Source organism: Wolffia australiana, chromosome 17 (assembly GCF_029677425.1).
Source record: "Wolffia australiana isolate 7733 chromosome 17, ASM2967742v1".
NCBI classification, from domain to species: Eukaryota; Viridiplantae; Streptophyta; class Magnoliopsida; order Alismatales; family Araceae; genus Wolffia; species Wolffia australiana.
The window spans coordinates 585,143-596,993 of record NC_135851.1 but is presented as its reverse complement, the minus strand read 5'-3'; the positions used below and the strand labels follow the sequence as shown (position 1 = coordinate 596,993).

Here is an 11,851-nt window from a genome sequence, read left to right as displayed (position 1 = left end):
TGAATATGAGAATGATGTGGTCAAATATGTATACAATTATTTCGTGATTTTGTCAGACATTGTCATAATTAGAACTGTTATCGACATGCTGTTTTAAAGTTTAAATTTTAAAATTATAAAATTATAAAATTTGTTGAGAGGAGAGGATTCAATGTCCTCCAATACTTATTATAGTGGACAGATAATTACTAATATTGATACTAGTGGGGCCCGCTCGCAATGCTCGCTTTGGGTAGAGAGAGAAGGGAGAGGAAGTAGGTACGTCCTCATCCTGGGAGAGAAGAAAATCAGCATCTCGAATTATTTAAATCATAAATGTTACCAATTAATCATCGCCAGATTTTGAGAAACTTCAAAAATCAACAAAAGGACAAACTTGTATAAAGAGAAGAGAGAGAAAGCAGGGCCGTCCTTATTCTGGGAGATAAGAAAAAATCCATCCTCAAAATTCATTAATTTCATTAAAATACATAAATTTCAGAAAATAGATACCATTTTCAGCGGAAAATAGATTCAAAAATAGATTCATTTTAAGAAAATAGATTCAAAATTTCAGAAAATAGATTCAAAAATCAACAGCATCTGTTGTTGATCCATTTCAGCATAAAATATATTCAAAAGACATTAATTTTTTTAAATTACTTTCAAACTTTCGTTAAAATACATTTTCAGCAGAAAAATAGATTCAAAACTCAGTATTTTCAATAAAATACATTATTTTCAGAAAATATATACAAAAGCATCTGTGGTTGATCCATTTTCAACAGAAAACGGATTCAAAATAGATTCATTTGCAGAAAACAGATTCTAAATTTTAGAAAATAGATTCAAAATTCAACATCTGATGTTTATCCATTTTCAGCACAAAATAGATTCAACAGTCATAAATATTATTAAAATACATTTTCAGTAGAAAATAAATTCACAGTTCATTACTTTCATTAAAATACAATAATTTCAGAAAATAGATTCGCAAATCAACATCATCTGCTGTTGATCCCTTTTCAGCAGAAAATAGATTCAAAAATAGATTTCATTTCAGAAAACAGATTCTAAATTTCAGAAAGTAGATTGCAAATTCAACAGCATATGTCGCTGATCCATTTTTCAGCAGAAAATAGATTCAAAAATAGATTCATTTTCAAAATTCAATAGCACACTTTGATCGGATCAAAAATTAGAAATGTGGATGGTCCAGATGAAACGTGGTTCGACAGAGAGAGGGAAGAGAAGATTTGGTCAAAATAATTTGGTCGGAGATTTCATTTAAATAATTTGGTTAAAATTCAACAGCATATGACGTTGATTCATTTTCAGCAGAAAATGCCGTTGATTCATTAGAATGTGGACGGTGCAGATGAAACGTGGGTTGTCAGAGAGATAGAGGAGAAGAGGGAGAGATCATATGAAGTGCTTTACCACTCCAAAGCATTGTTCACGCCCGCCCGCCTCATTCTTCCCCTAAATCTCTGTCGATCGTCATTCCGACATAATGGTCCTATTTCTTTTCAGTTCCTATTATACAAGGGTACATTTTCAGGAGAAAATAGATTAAAAAGTAGATTTATTTTCAGAAAATAGATTCAAAAGTCAACAGCATCTGCCTTTGATCCATTTTCAGCAGAAAAAAGATTCAAAAGGCATTAATTTCATTAAAATACAGTCATAATTTTGCTAAAATATATTTTCAGAAAATAGACTCAAAATTGCAGAAAATAGTTTCAAAAATCAACAGCATCTGCCGTTGATCCCTTTTCAGCAGAGAATACATTCAAAAGTCATTAATTCGATTAAAATACATTCAAATTCTCACTGAAGTACATTTTCAGCAGAAAGCAGATTCAAGTTTTCATTAATTTCATTAAAATAAATTAATATATTCAAAATTCTTTAATTTCATTAAAATAAATTAATAGATTGAAAATTCATTAATTTCATTAAAATACAATAATAGATTCAAATTTCATTAATTTCATTAAAATAGATTCTGAGGAAGATTTTGTATTGAAGATTTTGTCATCAGATTTTGTCCTAATCTTTGGACTTGATTCTCATAATCGATCGAGGTTTTCACCACGATCGATCGATGCAAACCCTACAACGATTCGCATTCTCTATCTGTATTTTCTGCTCTGAAATGCATGAAAATATCGTTAGATATCTGAGAAGTAGAGACATTTGCATACGCCGCTCTACTTTGTTCATCCTGCTCGAGAAATTCAGAAATCAAATGAAAGATCAAACACCGCGAAACTTGCAGAGATCTTGAAAATTTTAGATCTGGGAAGAAACTTTCGAGGGGGATTTTCATTGAAAGATATCGTCATCAGATTTTGCCCTAATCTTAGGACGTGATTCTCATAAGCGATCAAGGCTTTCGCCACGATCGATCGACGCAAACTCTACAACGATTTGCATTCTCTATCTGTATTTTTTTCTCTGATCTGCATAAAAACTATCGTTAGATCTCGGAGAAATGGAGTGATTTGCATATGATCGCTCTACTTTGTTCATCCTGGGCGAGAAATCCAGAAATCAAAGAAGACAAATTGGGAATTCGGAACAAAAAATTCACGAACACGCGACGCTTCAAAGACGAAGGCAGGGAAGAGGAAGAATCCCGGTTCCGTTCCTTTCTTCGAGCGGCAGAAGATGATTTCTTTCTTTGAAAATACTTGAATTCGAAAACAGGAAATGGGAAATCGATAAAATCTGAAGCAAAAAACAGGAAATCAGACTTGATCGGATGAAAAACAGATTGGAGATAAACGATTTTTAGATCAGAAAAACCAACCTTCGACGGAAATTCAAACTTTTTGGGCTTCCGAAGACAATCCTTCCTTCATCAAATTTTCTCTCCCCTGCATACACAAAATCGGCAAGATCAGTTTAATTTGATATTTAAATCTAAGAATCCGGGAGAATTTTTGATATTTGAATCAATACATACCCTGGCTTAGTGAATTAGGCGGCCCTTGTTCTCAGCTTTTGATTCGATGGTCGATGTAGAAATTTCTGTTGATCGAAGAGTTTGTATCAAGAATTCGAAGTTTTTGTTCTTGGAAAATCAGCGAAAGAATTTCTTGTGTTCTTAGTCTTCTCTGTAGCCCAGCCGGTGGAAATGTTGACGACCGTCCCAATTGCTGTGATAAATAAAGAAACAAACGGGAAATTTGAAATTCAGTCATGATAGTGTTTCTTTCTGAACTGAAATCCAATGTTAATTCGACAGGAATTTAGGTTACATTCATACCCCTCCCAAGAGTGGACAGCACGACCTCATTGTGCTGGTTCATGATCTTCTGCAAAATCAAACATCGGGATGAACATCATACGCCGGTTTTGTTGAATCAAATTGGTAAATTACTCATGAAATAAAAAAAATCCAAGGAACTGTTAAGAAAAGATGATACCTTGGCTAGATTAACGTAACACCGTACGGGTTCTTGGTGCTAGAAACTTGAATTCTGTTGTTCAGAACACCATTCTTGCTCCCATTTTTGAGCGTGATTACAGATCGAGCGAAATCCTCGTCAACCACGACCACTTCCATCTCTTCATTCGTTTTATGATAGGATACGAAACCGTTCTCGCTCTCTTCTCTCTTTCTATCTCTTCTCTCTCTCTCTCTCTCTCTCTCTCTCTCTCTCTCTCTTCTCACACTCTCTCTTCTCACTTTTCAGCCAATCTCCCTCTCGCTTTCTCACTATCGCTCTCTCCATCTCTCCCACTCCCTCTCCCTCTCTCTCCCTCTCTTCCTCTCGCTTTCTCACTATCGCTCTCTCCCTCTATCCCTCTTCTTTTCCCTATCTCTCTCTCCCTCTCGCTTTCTCACTATCGCTCTCTCCCTCTCTCCCTCTCCCTCTCGCTTTCTCTTTATCGCTCTCTCCCTCTCCCTTTCCTTCTCCCTCTCTCCCTCTCTCTCTCGCTCTTTCTCTCTCGCTACGAAGGGAGAGGGAGAGGGGGAGTGCGAGAGGGAGAGAGAGGGAGAGAAAGAGAAAGAGCCAGACAGGGAGAGAGAGTGAGAGAGAGGGAGAGAGCGAGCGATAGCGTAAGAGAGAGAGTGAGAAAGAAAGAGGGAGAGGGGGGGAGAGAGCGATAGCGCAAGACAGAGAATGAGACAGAAAGAGGGAGAGGGGGACAGAGAGCGAGAGAAAGAGAAGGAGACAAAAAGAGGGACAGGCGAAGGGAGAGCGAGATAGAAAAAAGGAGAGACGAAGAGAGAGATCGTGCGAGCGGGACAGAGAGAAAGAGAGAGCATGAGTGACAGAAAGAGAGACAGATAGAGACAGAGCGACAGAGAGAAAGAGGGAGAAGGGAGAGAGAGCGAGAGAGAGAGGAGGAAAAAAGATGGAGAGACGAAGGGAGAAAGCAAGATAGAAAGGGGGAGCGACGAAGGAAGAGAAAGAGCGCGAGAGCGAGAGAGAGAGCGAGAGAGAGAGAGAGAGGAAGAGCAAGAGAAGAAAGAGATAGATAGAGACAGAGCGAGAAAGAGAGAGTGACAGAGAAAGAGACGGAAAGGGAGAGAGAGCGAGAGGAAGAGGAGAGAAGAAGAGGGAGGGACGAAAGGAGAGGGACATAGAAAGAGGGAGCGACGAAGGGAGAGAGAGAGCGCAAGAGGAAGAGAGAGAGCAAGAGGGACAGAGAGATAGAGCAAGAGCAAGAGAGAGAGACACAGATAGAGACAGAGCGCGATAGAGAGAGAGTCCGCGAAAAAGAGGGAGGGGGAGAGAGAGCGAGAGAAAGAGGAGTAGAGAAAAAGAGGGAGAGACGAAGGGAGAAGGAGAGATAGAAAAGGGGAGCGACGAAGGAAGAGGAAGAGCGCGAGAGTAAGAGAGAGAGAGGGGAGATAGAAACTGTTTTTCTTAACCGCTTATCTATCTCTCTCACTCTCTCTCTTCTCTCTAACTATTTTTTCAGCCAATCAGAGGCCAGAAGGGTACACCAATTTGCTTTATAGTAATAGAGATAGAGATTTTATGGTGATGCACTATTCAATGCAAATATAGCGACCTCGTGTTATATTATGCATCAGTCAAAAAATTTAAGTTCATCAATTTAAGTTTATCAAATTGGTGCTGTTCATCTGATTTCAGTTTGCATAATAATTTGAAAAACCTAGTAGGATTAAAAAAGGCAATGTACCTTATTTTGTAAATTAATTGGTTTGAAACTTTTGACATAGGTAGTATACCAATGTCCATATGCCAATCTGATTTGCTTGAGGTATCAATGATACGATCCAAATATAACTTCATTATCCTAGAATTACATTTCATTCATTCGTCCATTAATTCTAATATTTCTCATTAAAACACATGTAGTCATTCTCATCCAGCTTAGGTAGATATCTTTCTACAAGTTCTTGAACATAAAAATCTGTGGGAGTGCTCTAATTAAAAAAAGGGACTAAGGCATAAGACATAGATGTTTCAAAAATTAGAAAAAGGGTGAGGTGATTCAATGGAATGAGAAGAACTAGGTGAGATATAAGTTAATTAGGGGATGGATAAGAATGGGAATCTTAGCTCACTTCAGTTTATTCACTTATCATCTTCTACGTACCCTGATTCTTCTACTTTTCCAGATTCCTCCTCCATATCTCTCTATGTTTCTACCATCTCATCAGCCTCATCTTCCACTTCATCGTTATACTGAATTGACTACATTGAAAGAGATAATGTCGCAATCTTGTGTTTTTCTTAAGATTTTTTGGCTGCCTTCCCCCTCATTCCTGAATGATATGGATAAATGGAGGGGAATAAATGCGGTGTGATCAATTTGGAATTTAAGGAGGACTTTATAAGTGTGTGAGGTTATTTTTGATTCCCTAATATCTAATCATAATATCTTATGATTATCGCTTCACTTCCTGCCCTCATCATGTAAAAGTTCAATGTGTTTTAAGGTTTGAAATAGTTCCATTTTTAATGCGTTATGTGTGTTATAATTAGTGTTTGGCGGTCCCAGTCCGTTCTTATTTGGTCCCAATTTGGCCAATTTGGCCTGGACCCATCCCAGTCTGGTCAGTTGACTACTCAATGTTAAAGTCAAAGTAGAAAATTTATGTTCATAGTAATGTTAAAGATCATCTACATCAAATAGGTGTCCATAGATGGTCAAATATATGGCTTCCATTATGAGCTCAATAGAAACCTCTCGGTCGAGTTGGATTTGATCTTTTTAGAATTTTATTAAAAACATTAAATAATATACTTCCGGTTCCGGCCCTCGGTCATAAATGTCCAACCATAGCCATAATTCCTCTCCGACTTCCATATTTCCAAGATTTATTTTTTAATATACAAATTATACGATAAATCAATAAAAATATAGTCATCAAATAGTTGACGCGTGTCCCTTTCGTATTTCATTCTGCAATGGGAATATAAAATTCATGTACAATTATAATACAAAGTAGTCTCTAAATGTGAGAAATGATATGCCACAAATTTATTAATTAAAAATAGAAAAAATTAAACACTAATTCCAAATAAAATCCATTCATACCTAATGCATATCTATTTAGAAAAGCTAACATTACTTTGAACCAGTCCAACGATTAAAAAATAATTTCACCAAGAATGTAAAATCTCAATTACTTGATTGATGACATCTTACATTCATCCTACACATTGTCATACTCATTTCCCCAAGTATGTTATTCCTCTGGACCAGTACTAATGCATGCAGTACCATAATTTGAATAATCCAAATCATACGAGTAGGACAATATAAGATATTATTTAAAGTACATTATATAAAAATAAAGAAGCCACTATAAATAAGTGACTGTGAAAAAGATATTCTTGATTTTAAATATAAATGAAAATTGCATTTTATATTATTTTAAAACAAAAAATAACAGGTAGTGCGCAACGTGTATTGTATACATAACAATCCCTATGTATTGTACACATCATTTCTTTGGAGATATAGAAATACTAGTTGAATTTTCAAAAACAAAATAGAAAACTTTTGGTTTTCAACAAGAAAAATATATATCATATGGAGAAATGGTACCCATGTCTAATTTTTTGTGAGTTGAGAAAATAAAATAAAATCAGAAACACCCCTTCTTATTTTATTTGAAGTTTCACAATGGTTAACTAATAAAAACATAATGACACAGTCTTATGTTTTTAACGATTTTGTATGCCTTCAACCTCATTCCTGGCTGATATGGGTAAGAAAGGGGAATTAATGTGGTCGGATAAATATGGAATTTAAGGAGGATTTTATATGTGTGGTAGGTTCTTTTTAATTCCTTTATATCACAACATAATCTCGTGTGATTATCATTTCACTTCCCCCCCTCATCATGTAAAAGTTTAATGTGTTTAAAGGTTTGAAGGAGTTCCGCTTATATGTGTTGTGTGTGTGATTCTTCTCTAACTACCATATTTCCATGATCTACTTTTTAATATACTAATTATACTATAAATCACTAAATATATATTTGTCCAATAGTTGATGCTTGTTCCTTTTGTATTGCATATACCACTTTTGGAAATATAGAAATAATAGTTGAATTTTAAGAAAAATATAGTAAAAATTTGGTTTTCTACAAGAAATCAAGATATCATATGGAGAAATGGTGCTCATATCTAATTTTTCGTGACTTGGGCAAATAAATACATCAGAAATACCCCTTCTAGTTTTTATTTGAAGTTTCATAATGGTTAATTAATAAAAAATCAACACAGTATGTTATTATCTGGAAATCTGATTGTTGTAAAGTACATTGAAAGACATTTCCATCCCCATCACGAAGTGCAAACATGCATTAGAGAGAATTTAAAAAGTAAATGTATGATCCTCCCCATCTTTCATGAGGAAGATGCTAAACCAAAATGTATGGTTAGTTATATAGTTTATGACTTCTGATTTATAAAATGATAGTGTATAATTTTCCTTACAAGCATATGGAGAGGATCGAATCCACATGGATAAAGTATTGAAAAAGTGAATTTAAATTTAATTTATATTTTTAGGATTTTTATATATGTTTCATGAAATATATATAAGATACTAAAAAACTGTTGAAACTTAATTCGGCGTAATTCTATGGTGATGAAACAATACTTATCTTATTAAACATAATATATTAAACAAATATAAATATAGAATTATTTTTTGAATTTATATTGAGAAATCAATATGTTGTCATTGGTGGTGGCATGTGTGATTGTGAAATCCTAGGCTGTCCCTAATGATGATAGCCTGCGCACAAACGACAGGTATGAATTTATGAAAGTCAAAGATTAAACTAACTTTGATGTCATTTGGCCTAAGGCCCGAGTGGTGCTTTCTCTTCAGAACTCTTTATTAGAATGTCACTCCCTTACACATTCACCCTCAAGACTCATGAATTGACCCTAAACAGATTGATTATGAGATTATCACTTTGTAAATCAAAAGTAGGAACACAATCCAAGGGCATCTTTTCCACAAAGATGAAGGCTATATTTATATATCAGAGGGTTTGGAGGGATAAAGGGGAGGGAGATGAAGACAACAACAAAATTTCATACAAAGTCTTTCCACATCGTTAAATAGTATGTTGTGAATTTGAACCACTCAAAAATCTGTTTCCCTGAAACTTATTCTAGATCATTTAATATCGTGATCTGAAGTTGAATCATTCCCAACCATCTCACTTCCTGAAACTCCTTCTAGATCGTAAAATATCATGAATCATTCTCAATTGTCTCATTTTATCTCTCCTGCTCAATCCATATGGCAGATTGCCAACACAGCATGAAAATTTTCAAAGACCAGAAAAGTCAAATTTTGACTTAAAAATATTTAAATAAATTCCAATTTATATATTCCGACCAAAACTATTATTTCCTTATAAAATTAACATTATAAAATTCCATAAAATTCAAAAAGTGTTGAAATAAGATCATCGTTATAAATCAAAAATAAATTCCTAAAAATATTTTAAATAAATAAATAAAATAATGTAATAAATTAAGCCACTTTCTTTACGAATTTAATTTCAGAAAAGTCTATAAACTGATGGATATTACGTGGCTGTCAAGTCAATCACACAAACATGTTTATTTAAGTTCATTGAATAAAATATTTACGTTCATTATTATTCTGCGTGATGTTTATAATGAAGTCCATGAATACATGCAATGACTTGGTGAATTATTAGCAGATCATAATACAGTGATCACTAGTCTTTAAACATGTATTCAAAATATTCCTATTCAGTGGTTAGTCGAGACAGACATCGAATTATCTAGATAGAATAGCACTGGCTGATCCTATTGTTATGATAAGTATAACTGATCATGTGGTTATTAGTGTGGTGACACTAAGGATAGATAGTGGGTGATCTTTGAAGAAAGAGTTCACTGAATTGATCTGTATGAATCCCTAAATGGTATTATACCTAAACGTCAATCAAGTTGATTCAAGTCACGGTTGTATAAGTGATCCACTGACCTGAGACACCAAGGACATCTCATGAGTGGCCGACTACATTTTGACTACGACTTACGAGCCTCTAATCGTGGGGTTCAAATAAGTTATACATAGGATGTAATAAGAAGCTTATGGAGATGATTGAGTGGTCGAGATGGGATCATCCGCCCGCGGTATAACAGAATATTGACTCGAGGTAGATGATGCAGAAAAATCCCTGGCCAAGGTAATGAGGATATTGGAGAAGGCATTATCCAATAATCCCAGTTACGCATCAATACTAATCAAATGATGGATTAGGGTTTGATGATAAATCATACCCTAAGTCATTTGAGAGTCTCGCGCGGATGATGTATTATACATATACGGTAACCAATGATGGTAAGGGTTCCATGAGAGAGTTCGAGATTACTCGGTATCTTCTAGAGCACGAGGTGTAGCTTGGCACCCCACGGGCTGGAAACTTAACCTATCGATTGGGTTAAATCGATCCTTATTTAATTAATCTATATGTTGATATAGTTAATTAAAAAGGTTGGTTAATAGATGTTATTAGGCTATAAAAGTTATTAACTAGAATGATACATGGGCCTAGAGGGTCACACGCAGAAGGTCATAAGGGCATTGGTGGATATATTTTACTTTTAGGGTTTTTTGAGAAAAACTTTAAGTGAAATATAAAGAGGGAAGGGCTCTCATTTCAAGCACCCATGCAAGCCAGATTTAAAAGCCCCTCCCTTTCTCCACTGTCTTATCCACTCACCCAAGGAGACTGTCTTCATGGTGAGAAGAGCTTCTTGATTTTCAAGAAGAGTTAAAGAAGAAGATGTGGAGATCCAAGCGCCAAGTGATCGCGTGGACGGCTTTGGAACAATCTCAGAGTGGCAAAGCCAAGCGTGGAATGAGGTTCCCACAAGGTACATTGGATGTTTCATTTTATAGATCGATTATGAATTGATCAACATGCTTCAGCATCCATGGAATTGTGTTTTCCATGGACGAACCAAGGCACCGAAACCGACATAAACAAACCAGAAAATAGGGAAAATCAGAACTTCGTTATTAAGATGTAATAAATTATTTTAAGTTTAAGGTCCCAAAAAATTGTCTTATTGAAAAAAAATAGTTCTACGCCATGGCATGAATGACCATTTTAGTGAAAATAAAGAGCAATTAATACATCAAACTATTTTGAAAAATTGCATGTTATTTGTGATGATTGAAATACATAACTTTTTGAAATGTATTTTGTGTTGATTGTGCTTTTTCTTGACATATGTTGTCCATTAGGTGAAAGATAAACCATTTAGACGATGATTTGGAAGCCACAAATCCAACTGACTTTCTAATATATTTCATGTATAGTGGAGTGAGATATTGATTTATCCATGCAAGTCCATATTATTCATTTATATTTGGTCCGCAGATAGCAGGTTAATGATCTTTGACCAGTCCTAAAGTTCTTGTATGCAAGTACAAAGCATGGATGGGATGATTCATTCATGTAAGTGGCAAATATCATCAGTTGGCATAGATAAACTGCCCTCACCCATCAATAAGAAATTTTCTATAATAATCTTGGTTTTAATCCTATTCAAAAAGTCTCATTAATGCTTCATGTCTCCTTCGTGTTTTTCAGAATTAAGAGGATTGTTTGGTCTCATTTGGAAATTATTAATGAGAATAATATAATTAAATACTTTAGGTTTGGAATAAATTGCAACATTTTCGAAGACATTATCGAGACTAGTAACCCTATCTATGACCCCTTCAAGACCTCTTTGGGTCATCCTCCATGCCTTTGGGAATGGATCTCTGCCTTTTGAGGAATGGATCTATATGGTGTTTCTTCATCATGCTTGCTATTCTGATGTGCCTGCCACTATTAACAATCATATTTCATATTTTCCTCTTAACATTATTTAGGGTATTTTATTTAATTAAAATATTTAATATTTAATAAACATTTTCAATTTAAGGATACTTTTGTATAATAATTAAAAATGAATTAATGAATGAACTTAACTTTTATTGGAAATATGTCATTTAAGTCCCTAAGTGAATATACATTCATTTTCACATTCATTGAAAATTCAGAGATGAGCTAATAATTGAATTAAAATATTCAAAGCATTAAAACAAAAACAATTTTAACCTATATGGAATGTAGGTTAAAAACTCCACGTTGACAAATGTACTAATACTGCAACTTGAAGCCGATTTTCAAGGTGGGTGGATTTATGAATAACATTCACTTATCAATGTAACATATAAATTGTATGTGAAATGATTGACTTAAAGGTAAGAAAAATGTGCATCATACTTATCACAGACAATAACTACATCTATAGTAGCTTGGCCATATCTAAAAAGTTTACAGCCACGACAACATAAGAAGTCATTTTTCTAAATA

General features: G+C 34.6%; 1 long non-coding RNA gene across 4 annotated transcripts; it reads right to left on the bottom strand.

Annotated features, from left to right (window-relative positions):
* Nucleotides 1-252: 252 nt before the first annotated feature.
* LOC144714313 (uncharacterized) lies at nucleotides 253-4,737 on the bottom strand. 4 transcript variants are annotated; one of them, XR_013584318.1, is made up of 6 exons: nucleotides 3,414-4,737; nucleotides 3,254-3,302; nucleotides 2,951-3,143; nucleotides 2,795-2,861; nucleotides 1,420-1,515; nucleotides 253-271 (listed from the first exon to the last, which is right to left on the bottom strand). It is a non-coding gene; the product is annotated as an uncharacterized LOC144714313 (long non-coding RNA). The 4 variants fall into 4 exon arrangements; XR_013584317.1 differs by lacking the exon at nucleotides 253-271 and having other exon boundaries at nucleotides 605-1,515; nucleotides 3,414-4,728; XR_013584319.1 differs by lacking the exons at nucleotides 253-271; nucleotides 1,420-1,515 and adding an exon at nucleotides 1,998-2,444 and having other exon boundaries at nucleotides 3,414-4,729.
* Nucleotides 4,738-11,851: the final 7,114 nt, after the last annotated feature.